This window comes from Bombyx mori, chromosome 23 (genome assembly GCF_030269925.1).
Source record: "Bombyx mori chromosome 23, ASM3026992v2".
Taxonomy (NCBI): Eukaryota; Metazoa; Arthropoda; class Insecta; order Lepidoptera; family Bombycidae; genus Bombyx; species Bombyx mori.
This window is the reverse complement of record NC_085129.1, coordinates 4387438-4402389: the sequence shown is the minus strand read 5'-3', so window position 1 is coordinate 4402389 and position 14952 is coordinate 4387438.

The following is a 14952-nucleotide window of genomic DNA, read 5'->3' as shown; positions in this document are numbered from 1 at the left end:
GCCCCTAGCATTTCTGAAATTCATGGGCGACGGTAACCACTCACCATCAGGTAGGCCGTATGCACATCTGCCTACAATGGGCAATAAAAAAAAGGTAGGAAAAAAAGAGGTCACACTGATAAATGTCATTATTCTGGTTATTTCACCTGCAGCCAAGTGTTCCAGTTTGAAGGTAAAGACGGCCGCTATCTATATACCTAGTCAGGTCATAAATTCTGTCACATGTTTAATGTAAAATAATTGAAACAAGTTTATTCATTATGTAACCATTCATATACCAAAATGAACTTAACAAAACATAGATTCTTATGACACTAAAGTTTATTCAAAATGACCTCCGTGATTTTGAATACAGGCCTTCAATCTGCGCGGCCAGTCGTCTATCGCAGCACGAACGAGGTCCATGTCAATATCGGCGGCTGCCATAATCAAGGATGTCTTGAGTGACTCCAAATTGGGACGAGGCTTTGAGCACGCCTTTTCCTCCAAGTGTTGCCATATCATGTAATCTAACGGATTCAAATCTGGACTGGAGGAGGGCCAGTCTTCGTGCCGGATGAAGTCGATTTCACGCGCCGCCAGCCAGTCTTGTGTGCTCTTCGCTCTATGAGCTGGCGCCGAATCTTGTTGGAATACCCAGTGCCTGTTATTGAACATGGTATGAGAAACAGGTTCCACAAGGTTCGTCAGGACTGTATTTTGATACACAACTGCATTCGTTTTTACACCTTTCTCACAAAAATGTACCTCTGTTAAGCCCCAATAAGAAACTCCCAACCATACCATGAGCGAGGATGGAAAATGACCTCGTTGGACACGCGGAATACCGTTGCTCGCTTCTTCACTACTGTGTGCGTACACCTTATCATTTTGTTTGTTGTAGCTCTCTTCTACGGTAAAAATTTTTTCATCCGAAAAAAGAATTTCCCGATATTTTTTTCCCGCGTACCGCTTCAACAAAGCGCGGCATCTCCTCAGTCTCAGGTCCATTAGACGAGCATTCAAACGATGTCCTGTTTTTCTTCGATATGCCCGAAGCCCTAAGTCTTCATTTAACACTCTTTTCACCGTGGTTCTGCTTAACCCCATCTGAAGGGCCAACAGTTTCTGCTTACGTTTGGGATTTCTTTGAATTCGCGCCTTCACAGCTTTTATCACTGCTGGAGTCCTAACAGACCGAGGGCGACCACTTCTTGACCTGTCATCTACACTAGAGTCTTCATTGAATCGTTTGATGGTACGATAAACGAATCTTTTGGTTATATTCAAAATTTTCAGTATGTTAAAAATTTGAATTGGCGCGTAACCGCAACGATGCAACGCAATAACTGCAACACGGTCTTCTTTAAGCGTCCACTCCATATTTAAAAATGAGTAAAAATTCTAAAAGTATACATTTTTATTTTCATGAACAATTCGAAATTCGAATTCAATAAACTTTTTTGTGGCCAGCATTCTAAAAGAAAAGTTTTTACTGTGTGACAATACTTATGACCTGACTAGGTATTAATACGTGAAGCAAAAACTTTGTATCCCTTTTTACGAAAATTGCGCGGACGGAGGAGTATATAATTTTCCACACTTATAGAGAATACAGAGAAGAAGTGCACAATGCTAATATTTTTTTTAAATAATGCATAAAAGATACATTAAATCAATAAAGAAAACATTACACACACTACATACCATTCCGATAGAGGCACCCGTCACGTGCGGACGTGCTCATCGTCCACTCGATCGCCCGGTCTTTGTTCGCCCGGCTTTTGTTAGCCCGGCCATTGTTCGCGCGGCCTGTGTTTGTGGTACATCTGCCGACTAAGTGCTCTTTCTGGAAGTTTTTATTTGTTTTGTTTCCTTTTGTTGTTTCTGTGTTCGTGGTACATCTGCCGACAAAGTGGTTTCCTGCAAGTATTTATTTGTTTTGTTTCTTTTCGTAATTTCTGTTTTGTTGTGCTTTTTCTTTGTCCTGTAGTAATCGCGCCGCATTGCCACCTGTGTTCAATAGAACCGCTCAGGTCCGAGAAGTTGGGGCCTCGCCGCAAGGCGAGTGTTTTCAAGACCCGGGGCCGCCCCACCTGGGTACTCAGCGATCATGGACGCTGTATTCGCGGAATTCCTCCGACTTCGCCACCCACAGCTCGCCTCGGAGTTTTTGGCCTTCAAGGCCAATCACACTGCGAGCCCTCTCGAGGACTCCGCCGCGCTCGCTGCTCCTGCGTCGCCTGTACCTGCGTGCAGAGCTTCTGCATTGAGCACCGCAGCCTCTGTCGTGCCTGCCGCTCCCGTGTCGCCTATACTGGCGAGAAAAGCTGCTGCGTCGTCCGCCGTGACCATCGTTTCAGCTGAGCGATCATCCGCGGCCTCCGTCGCGCCCTCTAAAACACCTACACTTGCTCGTAGGTCGCCTGCACCCGCCTCCTCGTGCTCCGACTCTGACTCGGACATGGAGGTCGACCTCGCCCCCGCCTCATCGACGGATGGATTCACCCTGGTACAGAAGGGTAAGAAGCGTGCCGCGGAGTCTCGAGCTCCCGCGGCCGCTAAAATTAGCAAAGCCGTGAACGCGTCGCGCCCCCGCCCTCAGACTCCCGTTGCGCCCCCAGCCCGTGCCACTCCGTCGCCGCGTCCGGTGGCACAAAATAAAACCCAGACCCCTCCCCCGGTTATCCTTCAGGAGAAGGCAGCTTGGGATCGAGTTTGCCTGGCCCTTAAGGCCAAAAATATAAATTTCACGAATGCCCGTAACCTCGCGAACGGCATTCAAATTAAGGTTCAAACACCCGACGACCATAGGGCCCTCTCTTCTTACCTCCGTAAGGAGCGTATAAGTTTCCATACGTATACGCTCCAGGAGGAGCGCGAACTCCGCGTTGTAATACGCGGAATCCCTAAAGAGTTAGATGTAGAGCTCGTAAAAGCCGACCTGTTAGAACAAGGCCTACCAGTGAATTCTGTGCACCGTATGCACACCGGTCGCGGTAGGGAGCCATATAATATGGTTCTAGTCGCTCTCCAGCCTACCCCCGAGGGTAAGAAAATCTTTAACACACAGACCGTCTGTAGGCTCTCTGGTATCGCTGTCGAAGCCCCCCATAAAAAAGGCACTCCTAGCCAGTGCCATAACTGTCAATTGTACGGGCACTCTTCCCGTAACTGTCACGCGCGCCCCCGATGTGTTAAGTGTTTGGGCGATCACGCCACGGCCCTCTGCGCTCGCGACCAAAAAACCGCGACGGAACCGCCTAGCTGCGTCCTGTGTCGAACACAGGGTCACCCCGCGAATTACCGTGGTTGCCCCCGAGCCCCTAAAATAAATCGCCGCGTCGCCCGCCAAAACCGCCTCCGAGCTTCCGGCCCAGACATCAAAGCCTCGGCACCCTCTGCGTCGCAGGCTAAGCCAGCGTTCGTTCCGGCGGCGGTGCCCAGTGTCTCGGCCTGGGCAAAACCGCTGCCGTACACGAACACGGCTACAACTCCCTCCTCCGCGATTCGTCCCGCCCCCGCGACTCGTCCCTCTCCCGCGACTTGCCCTCCGACCGCGTCCGACAATCTCGCTTTAGCGATCGACTTCTTTCAGTCGATCAACTTTGAGCGCGTTAACGCTTTGGGCGACGCCATTCGCGCTGCCTCCACTGCACAACACTTTATCGCCGTTGTGCAGGAATACGCCGACGTATACGCGTCATTAAATACGTACGTCCTCCCCTCACTCCGCCGGTAATCAATGGCGTATATAAGTAGAATAAAGCCCCTATCCGTAACGATAGGATTTTTTAACGCTTACGGTCTCGCAAATCAACGTGATCAGGTTTCTGACTTTTTGCGTGACCACCAAATTGATATCTTTTTAGTGCAGGAGACCCTACTTAAGCCCGCGCGCCGTGACCCTAAAATCGCGAACTATAACATGGTCAGGAACGACAGGCTCTCTGCCCGTGGTGGTGGTACCGTCATTTACTATAGAAGAGCCCTGCATTGCGTCCCGCTCGATCCTCCCGCGCTCGCTAATATCGAAGCATCAGTGTGCCGAATCTCACTGACGGGACACGCGCCGATCGTTATCGCGTCCGTTTATCTTCCACCGGATAAGATCGTTCTAAGCAGTGATATCGAGGCGCTGCTCGGTATGGGGAGCTCTGTCATTCTGGCGGGCGACCTAAATTGTAAACACATCAGGTGGAACTCACACACCACAACCCCGAATGGCAGGCGGCTTGACGCGTTAGTCGATGATCTCGCCTTCGATATCGTCGCTCCGCTAACCCCGACTCACTACCCGCTAAATATCGCGCATCGCCCGGATATACTCGACATAGCGTTATTAAAAAACGTAACTCTGCGCTTACACTCGATCGAAGTAGTTTCAGAGTTAGATTCAGACCACCGTCCCGTCGTTATGAAGCTCGGTCGCGCTCCCGATTCCGTTCCCGTCACGAGGACTGTGGTGGATTGGCACACGCTGGGCATCAGCCTGGCTGAATCTGATCCACCATCGCTCCCGTTTAACCCGGACTCTATCCCGTCTCCTCAGGATACCGCTGAAGCCATAGACATCTTAACGTCACACATCACCTCGACATTAGATAGGTCATCGAAACAAGTTGTAGCGGAGGACTTCCTTCACCGCTTCAAATTGTCCAACGATATTAGGGAACTCCTTAGAGCTAAGAACGCCTCGTTACGCGCCTACGACAGGTATCCTACCGCGGAAAATCGTATTCGAATGCGTGCCCTACAACGCGACGTAAAGTCTCGCATCGCCGAAGTCCGAGATGCCAGATGGTCTGATTTCTTAGAAGGACTCGCGCCCTCCCAAAGGTCTTACTACCGCTTAGCTCGTACTCTCAAATCGGATACGGTAGTAACTATGCCCCCCCTCGTAGGCCCCTCAGGCCGACTCGCGGCGTTCGATGATGACGAAAAAGCAGAGCTGCTGGCCGATACATTGCAAACCCAGTGCACGCCCAGCACTCAATCCGTGGACCCTGTTCATGTAGAATTAGTAGACAGTGAGGTAGAACGCAGAGCCTCCTTGCCACCCTCTGATGCGTTACCACCAGTCACCCCGATGGAAGTTAAAGACTTGATCAAAGACCTACGTCCTCGCAAGGCTCCCGGTTCCGACGGTATATCCAACCGCGTTATTAAACTTCTACCCGTCCAACTCATCGTGATGTTGGCATCTATTTTCAATGCCGCTATGGCGAACTGTATCTTTCCCGCGGTGTGGAAAGAAGCGGACGTTATCGGCATACATAAACCCGGTAAACCAAAAAATCATCCGACGAGCTACCGCCCGATTAGCCTCCTCATGTCTCTAGGCAAACTGTATGAGCGTCTGCTCTACAAACGCCTCAGAGACTTCGTCTCATCCAAGGGCATTCTCATCGATGAACAATTCGGATTCCGTACAAATCACTCATGCGTTCAACAGGTGCACCGCCTCACGGAGCACATTCTTGTGGGGCTTAATCGACCAAAACCGTTATACACGGGAGCTCTCTTCTTCGACGTCGCAAAAGCGTTCGACAAAGTCTGGCACAATGGTTTGATTTTCAAACTATTCAACATGGGCGTGCCGGATAGTCTCGTGCTCATCATACGGGACTTCTTGTCGAACCGCTCTTTTCGATATCGAGTCGAGGGAACCCGCTCCTCCCCACGACCTCTCACAGCTGGAGTCCCGCAAGGCTCTGTCCTCTCACCCCTCCTATTTAGCTTATTCGTCAACGATATTCCCCGGTCGCCGCCGACCCATTTAGCTTTATTCGCCGACGACACGACTGTTTACTATTCTAGTAGAAATAAGTCCCTAATCGCGAAGAAGCTTCAGAGCGCAGCCCTAGCCCTAGGACAGTGGTTCCGAAAATGGCGCATAGACATCAACCCAGCGAAAAGTACTGCGGTGCTATTTCAGAGGGGAAGCTCCACACGGATTTCCTCCCGGATTAGGAGGAGGAATCTCACACCCCCGATTACTCTCTTTAGACAACCCATACCCTGGGCCAGGAAGGTCAAGTACCTGGGCGTTACCCTGGATGCATCGATGACATTCCGCCCGCATATAAAATCAGTCCGTGACCGTGCCGCGTTTATTCTCGGTAGACTCTACCCCATGATCTGTAAGCGGAGTAAAATGTCCCTTCGGAACAAGGTGACACTTTACAAAACTTGCATAAGGCCCGTCATGACTTACGCGAGTGTGGTGTTCGCTCACGCGGCCCGCACACACATAGACACCCTCCAATCCCTACAATCCCGCTTTTGCAGGTTAGCTGTCGGGGCTCCGTGGTTCGTGAGGAACGTTGACCTACACGACGACCTGGGCCTCGAATCAATTCGGAAATACATGAGGTCAGCGTCGGAACGATACTTCGATAAGGCTATGCGTCATGATAATCGCCTTATCGTTGCCGCCGCTGACTACTCCCCGAATCCTGATCATGCAGGAGCCAGTCACCGTCGACGCCCTAGACACGTCCTTACGGATCCATCAGATCCAATAACCTTTGCATTAGATGCCTTCAGCTCTAATACTAGGGGCAGGCTTAGGGACCCCGGTAACCGTACTCGTCGAACTCGACAAAGAGGTCGACGTGCAACCTAACCCATGCATCAGCCCGCTGAGTTTCTCGCCGGATCTTCTCAGCGGGTCGCGATTCCGATCCGGTAGTAGATTCATTCGCGAAACAATTGCTCTTGAGTTGTTAGGTCTCCTTCGGAGGCGCTCGGGCAGTTGTTAGCAAATCCCACCCCTCTTGGCTGAGCCTTTGCTCGCCCACCTGTCCTGGTGAAACTGGAAAGGCCTTCGGGCCACCAGTAAACTTACAATCATAAAAAAAAAAAAAAAACTACATACCATGTATCTGACGCACACACGCATGCATACTATTTATTGTCAAACTTTTGTTCTTGACGTCTGTTGTCAAATTGAGAATAGATTAAATATTGTTTGTCTTTGTTAATATTTTTTATAGTGTAGTCTTGGCTATATTTAAGATTATAGAAATATAAAATACTATCATAATAGTGTACACACTTACAATTCCAATTAATTGTAGTCGAATTTCGACTACTGCGGGACCTCTAGTTATTATAAATAGAGCATAAGTTCACAGAAAATGCTCTACAAATTCTTCCAACTCCCCCGCCTTTTATTTGACCATTAGGTTGAGCATAATGTTTATCCATCCTGCAAAGTACCATGACTGTTTCTAATTCTATTGGAATAAAGGGTGCACTAGCTGTGATGTCTGACATTTAGGGCCACAATAGAGTACTATAGAATTCTTATATGTATTGTTATTGCAATTACTTGTAAGCGGAATCTGATCTTTTTTTACTGCCCTTTTAGGCAAAAGAGCATACGGCCCAACTGATCAACTGACGGTGACTGGTTACCATCACTCATGGACGTCAGCAATGCCAGGGGCACATCCAAGCCGCTGCTTACCGTTAAGTATTTCCTGACATTAAAAAAAACGTATTTAGTCTCAACAACAATTGTGAACGAAACTTTATGCTCTAAACTTATTTATTCTGGACAAGCAATAAAACATCAGAAATGATTATTAAAAATTAAAAAAAACCCAGAGGAATTATTCGTATTAATAGAAAATCAAAGATCACGGATGACTCACCGCGACGCGATTTAAATGGAAATACTACATGAACAAATTGGAGGGACATGCCAATGAATAATTACTCTTATTCGTAGCAAGCAAATACGGGATAGCTACCTACAAATAACGTACAAACAGGGCCGGAAGTAGGAACAGGTGTGATCAACGTATTTAAAAAATCAACAAACGTTTATGTGTAGAAGAAAAGAGTAGAAATATATTACTCAGTTGTTTATTACATAAAAAAAACCTTTCAAATTGTAATTAATTACAACAAAACTGAGAATTTTTTTGCAGCTTGACTTTTTAGTATCTTTTTTTTTATTACTTAGATGGGTGGACGAAGTCACAGCCCACCTGGTGTTAAGTGGTCACTGGAGCCCATAGACATCTACAACGTAAATGCGCCATCCACCTTGAGATATAAGTTCTAAGGTCTCAGAATAGTTACAACGGCTACCCTACCCTTCACACTGAAACGCATTACTTACTGCTTCACGGCTGAAATAGGCAGGCCGTTGGTACCTACACGCGCGGACTCACAAGAGGTCCTACCACGATATCATTTGTTTACGAATTAAGCCTAATGAGCTTACTGAAAACTATCAAAGTTTCAGGAGTCCACCTTTCAGAGTCCATCATTAAACCTGCTTTATGGTATGATAAATTTGTTTTGTTATAAGAAATACCAAGACAACCGCTAAGTTTCACGATGAAGAACTGCACATGAAGAGAACAAAAATACCTACCAGTGACCGAATAATTGAAATTTTCAGGCATATTCATTTATGAATTCATATGTGAATTTCATACAAAAGTGAGGCCCAGTCTGAGTATAACTCTGCCTCAGTACACGTCAGAGCTTAAACGCAAATGTATCCGTAAGCCGTAGAGAGCAGAATCTCTTAATTTACGCCCCAAAGGGATTTGCTAAAGCCAAACATTGTTCGCTAATTATAACGGGACGCATATGCTGGTGGTCCCACGGGGATACTTGCAACTTAACGAGTCGAGTGGACGATCGTAGAATACTGTGAAGATTTTAAAATTATTCCCATCTTCCATCATAGACCCATTCCGAGAACATGACTTCATATACGCAAATAGAGTCGAGCTTTCTGATGTTTCTCTATTTCCAATGCCATTGATTAAACCTCTAGCTGTCAATGCATGAAAAATAAGAACTTTTTCACACATACCTACCCCCCTACATACACATATACCCCATATACACATTTTTATACTCACAGATACCACTGAGTTTCTGCTGGATCTTCTCAGTGAGTCGCGATTGCGGTTTGGCGGTAGATTCTGTAAAGCACTGCTCTTGCTAAGGCTAGTTAGCAAATTCTCTCAGGTTGAACCCGTGAGCTCACTTACCTGTCCGCGGTAAGATGGAACTTAGGCTACCAGTGAATAGGTGACGAAAAAACAAAAAACGACAAAGCTTTTGTAGATTACAATTAGAATTGTATATTTTGACTATGTAATTAAATCCCCAAAATCTTCTTGTATAGCTGAAGATGCATACACCGTACACACATAAAGTTACAGGCCAGTAATATTGATAAAACCGCTGCATACGACCACTTCTGTTCTCTTTAACAGCCCTGACTAATCTGGAAGCGTTGCGACAAAAAACAGTCTAGTCCACGGACCACAGGACCACGTGCGGCCACCCCATCCATCCTTTACCTCCTAAAAACTCTATAAGCACCTATCGGGCAACCCATCTGCATACGAATAACCTTTAATCACATTAAAAAAGCTTTCGGAAAAATGATCCTTATTCCTTTAACTTAGAGGACACCGCATGATTCGCGAACTGCATATCAAAGTTTGTTAATGGGGCGAGCTAATCTGTCAGCTGAGCCAGTGAAGATCGTTTAAAAGCAGGGCCCTGTTATTGTTTATTTAGGACGGCGATTCGCAGTGAAAGTCCGTTTTTGAAGCGTGCGTTAATGCGATTGTCCTTTAGCAGCTTGTAGAGATGTCCTGATAGCACTCGAGTGTGGATATTGCGGTAGTAACGGCAGGGGTGGCTATTGAGATATTTAAATTTAATATTTGAACTGCTATCTCTCAACCCTTTCATTTTATTAACGTACTAAATGTTTTGATTTTTGCACATTATACACATAAGCTACTAAATAAATAAATTTTTAGGACGCCCACTGCCCGGAATCGATTCACAGCGTGTGATTCGAGCACAGAAGTATTGTGTATTCATATATGTGAACTGAATATAAATATTTTTTTAAATAAATTGCACCACGAAACCGTGATAATGCTCATTTCACTTAACTGTCACCTAACTTACAAGTCCATATCCTAGATATTTGTGCCACCAAGCTGTTATGTAATTCCCTTTAAGGAATGGAATGGCCGTTATAACAGCCTTCCTATAAGTATTTTGATCATATGGCAAGAAAACCCTCTGACAACCTAGAGAGACTCATAGTGATGGGAAAAGTGAATGGAAGACGATCCAGAGGTCGCATGCACTTCACTGTGCCACTGATCGATATAAATGGCTACAAATTACAAAAAAAGAGGTCAGCAATGAGCGATCGACTGACGGAGGAGGAACTATTTATTTATTGCTTAGACTAGTTGAGGAGCTAAAGGCCCACTTCAAGTGACATCTGAACTAATAGACAACAACGTTAATGACAACACCAACCTTGAGACATGAGTTCTAAGTAGCCCACTGAATTTCTCGCCGGATCTTCTCAGTGGGTCGCATTTCCGATCCGGTGGTAGATTCTGCGAAGCACTGCTCTTGCTAGGGCCAGTTTTAGCAACACTCCGATTTGAGCCCCGTGAGCTCACCTATACGTTAGGGTGAAGCTGAAATAGCTTCTCTAAGCTATCAGCACAGGTAAAGAAAAAAAAGTTCTAAGTCATAGTTTTACTTTTACTTGACTCCAGATGGATGTAGATATCGTACGTTAGTAAAAAATCATAACACAAAACTCTCGTTGTGTGAAATTTGTTTTAATAGATTATATAACACGCTAATAAAGACGTGATTTCTTGGAATAGAGTAAATAAGTCACAGTTTTTATGTGTCTTTATATAGGTACTAGCTGACCCGGCAAACGTTGTGTTGCCTTAAATAAGATTTCTAGGGAAATTCTACTGTAGAAAAAAAAACCTCATTTAACCACATAATACCACATTATAAACAAAAATATCCAAAAAATTAAAATAAAAAATAAATGTTTGGGGTGGACAACCCTTTTCACTTAGGGGTATGAAAAATAGATAGTAGCCGATTCTCAGACCTACTGAACATACTATTGATACACAATTAAAACCAAAAAAACATAGCTGAAAAATGTATAGTATTGTATAGCTCTCAAATATATTAAGTGTATAATCTATGATGTATAGTGAGTAAGTAAGACAGGAGACCGGCTTCGTCTTCATCCTGGCGACACCTGGCGGGGATAGCTGATCGATTGATAGTTGATCAGTAGTCGACCGGCGAGGGCGGGAGATCAAATTCAATTTAAAAAACATTAATTAAAGGAACTTGAAATTATAAACTCTGAATAAGAATTTATCATACTACAATTATAATATTTGATTGCCATCTTGCAACCTTATTGCGGATCAGTGCATAGAATAAAAAAAATATTAATCGGGATGGAAAAATAGGGGTTGATCGTATAAGAGTGAAAATTGAGAGTAATATCCTTTTTTTTTTTTTAAGTCATGACAAAACAAAATAAAAAATTTGCCAAAAAAAATTAAGTTTATAATTAGCAAATAAAAAATAAGGGTTGATCGTAGAGGGGTGAAAATTTAGGGTTGTATGTATTTTTGTATGTTGTATCATAAAAAAATAGAAATTAAAATTGTTGTCTAAAAATTAAAAAAAAAAATTTAGGGGTGGACTACCCCTAACATTTAGGGGGATGAAAAATAGGTGTTGGCCGATTCTCATAGATACCGGATAAGCACAAAAAATTTCATCAAAATCGGTCAAGCCGTTTCGGAGGAGTATGGCAACGAAAACTGTGACACGAGAATTTTATATATTAGATAAGTCAAACGCCACAAAGTTTCTTTGGTATTTGACGTAATACTGCTAATAAATACATAATACCTAATAACATTTTAACATCATTAATTTTATCTATTAACACTCAACTGCAAAAAATAATGCGTATTTGTGGAATAGCCCTATCATCCTATATATTCACATCAATCACAAAATCCAGTCACTGTTGGCGAATCAGACCCTAATGGCGGACAAAAGGACAATTAAATACAGCGAGGGACAATAACAAAAGGATGGAGCTCATAATTTGTTGCAGGCCATCTTTATATCACTACTACTGACCCCTTTACCCTAATTTCGTAGAGGACATCCAACGCCCTCTGTATCAGCAAAAGATACGCATCCTAAATACTGCAGTTCTGTCATTCCATAATTAAAAAAGCAATAAAGCATCCGTGCGTTGTAATTATTATGAACACTTTAACTTATTTATTTGTTAATTTATTAGTAGCTACTTGTTGGGTTACAGGTATTCCATCTTATCCAAATTTTATGTGAAGCAGTTATGCCAGCCGTCTCACAACATAAATTCGAACTTGGATCTCATGTCTAATAAATAATAGTTTAAAAAAACTAACAAAATACGCTTTTGTATAATATAGTGTATGAAAAAATAATTTTATTGTAAAAAAGCATTTTTTCTTACACTATCTTTAATTCAAATTTATTAAAATTTCTTTTCTATTTTTTAGTTAGATTTTCTATAAAAGCGTATTTTGTTAGTTTTTTTAAACTATTATTTATTTTTAATTTTTTAGTTGAATTTAAATTTTTTCAATTTTATTTTTATTTTTTTTAATATTGAATTGTCATCGGTCCTTTATAAGTATACCAAATTTCGAGTTAATCTGACGTTTTGAAGAGGGTCAAAATCATGTTCAAAGATTCCGTTACATACTAACATACATACGTCTGAAGCTAATAAAAGCGTATTAAAAATGGGTAGCTTTATTATATATTCCGAAAACTCTCATCTCATCCGTCTGTTCGTCTACGTCAATAACAAGAACAGAACAGTAATGCTGTTTCCCACAAGCAAAGCCGCAGTACATAACGCGTTAGTTTGAAAAATAAACTTTATTGTACAGTACGCCCGGAACGAGCTACGGTCGGTAATTATTATCACAGCTATTATTATTCAATGTGAACAGAGCATGTGCTACAAATTTAGGGCATTATTAACGCTTTAGTGACATTTCGAGAGTGATACGCGGAATCCATTGTATCCGCGATCCCTCATTGGATGCGTTTGTGATTATATGTAAAAATACACTTACAATTATCCACGCTCATCGAGCAATACAGACTGGGTGGGCATCTTCCCAACAGAACCGTAGAACTGATGAAGATCGCAGAGAGTGGAGGGCCAATCGTATGATCGATACGGAGTAACTTTGGGGCAGAGTCCACTAAGTTTCTCGCCAGATCTTCTCAGTGGGTCGCGATTCCGATCCGGTGGTAGATTCAGATATGCACTGCCCTCTCTAAGACTAGGGTTAGCAACTTCGTGAAGCTAGAGCCCTCTGAGCTCGTCTACACGTTTGGCAAAACTAGTATAACCATTCAAGGTTACTAAGATAAATAGGCAAAGGCTTTCAGAGATATTGTACTAGCATTACTGGTGTTAGGACCTCATATGAGTCCGCACGGGTAGGTACCACCACCCCGCCTATTTCAGCCGTGAAGCAGTAATGCGTTTTGGCTTGAAGGGTGGGGCAGCCGTTGTGACTATACTGAGACCTTAGAACTATATCTCAAGGTGTGTGGCGCATTTACGTTGTAGATGTCTATGGGCACCAGTAACCACTTAACACCAGTTGGGCTGTGAGTCACACATCTAAACAATAAAAAATAAAAGCATAGGTCGTAGAAAAATAAGAAATAATTAAAATTTATTAAGTGAAATTGTGACATTGATAGAAGGATGAAATGAGTAGCAAGTCATAGGTTAAATTTCTTTAAGGCAACGGGTTTGCTTTACTAATTCCACTGATGATGTTAATACGATTGAAAAGCGATCACATTTTCAATTAATTATTAAAAAATAGCTTCGGCGAATATTTCAATTTAAATAATTAAAGTAATTTCTTACATTGGTTTATATATAATGGTGGTGGGGCGTTCTGTGGGCTCGCACAGTTAGGTGCCAACATCCTGACTATTTCTGCCTAATTCATTTTAATTCTTACTTATTTTTTATAATGAATTCCATAATGGGAATTCATTTTTGAAATTATGAATTGATCCTGACTTGATCAAATTGAATTACGAAATGAAGACGAAATTCACGAATTAACATGAGGAGGTTAGACATAGTATGGAGCGGGTCGTATTACTTACATTTTATAAGAATTATCTTAAAATTCAAAATGTAAACTATACAGAATTATCTTATAAAATGTAAGTAATACGACCCTATCCATAGTATGTCTAACCTCCTCATGTTAATTCGTGAATTTCGTCTTCATTTCTAACCACACTTTGTGAAAATATCTCGTTGTTTCAAACTGCTGTATAGTTTACATTTTTAATTTTAACGGGCCAAAAATTGGAACACGCCTATTTCCTGCTTTTTCATTTTTCATAAACGTCAGTCACCGGTGTCACCGTAGCGTTTCACTCTGCACCTTTGCATTCGTTCGTCGCTCATTCCGCGTCAACGCATGCACTAATTAACTGAAACCCGACACCGCGTACTGACTCCCGTAGGAAACTTGGCAGGGGAGGCGAACCAGGTGTGAAATTTAGTGGTTTTCTTTTTTTTTAATTAGAGTTAGTTGACTCGGTAGTTTTAGTTGACATTTTTTTTTTTATTGCTTTGATGCGTGGACGAGCTCACAGCCCACCTGGTGTTAAGTAGTTACTGGAGCCCATAGACATGTACAACGTAAATGCGCCACTTCACCCCGAAACGCATTTCTGCTTCACGGCAGAAATAGGCAGGGTGGTGGTACCTACCCGCGCGGACTCACAACAGGTCCTACCACCAGTAGCATTACACCTGAACTTTCACTTAAACGTCAGATGATATTGATCGTGTCTATTTATGCGATATGTCACTTTAATATAAGTTCTTGGTAAGAAAGCTGGAGTCGCTTGGTACTACGAAATATAATTAATTATCTTTCTTAAGATAAGAAAGGACAGGACAGGAAAGCTGCAAAACTTCGCTTACGGCCAAGATATTTTCGTTCAGATATAAATTAATAAAATTGCCAAGTTTTGCCCAAAAGAATACCGCAACAGTACAATGTAGGGGTG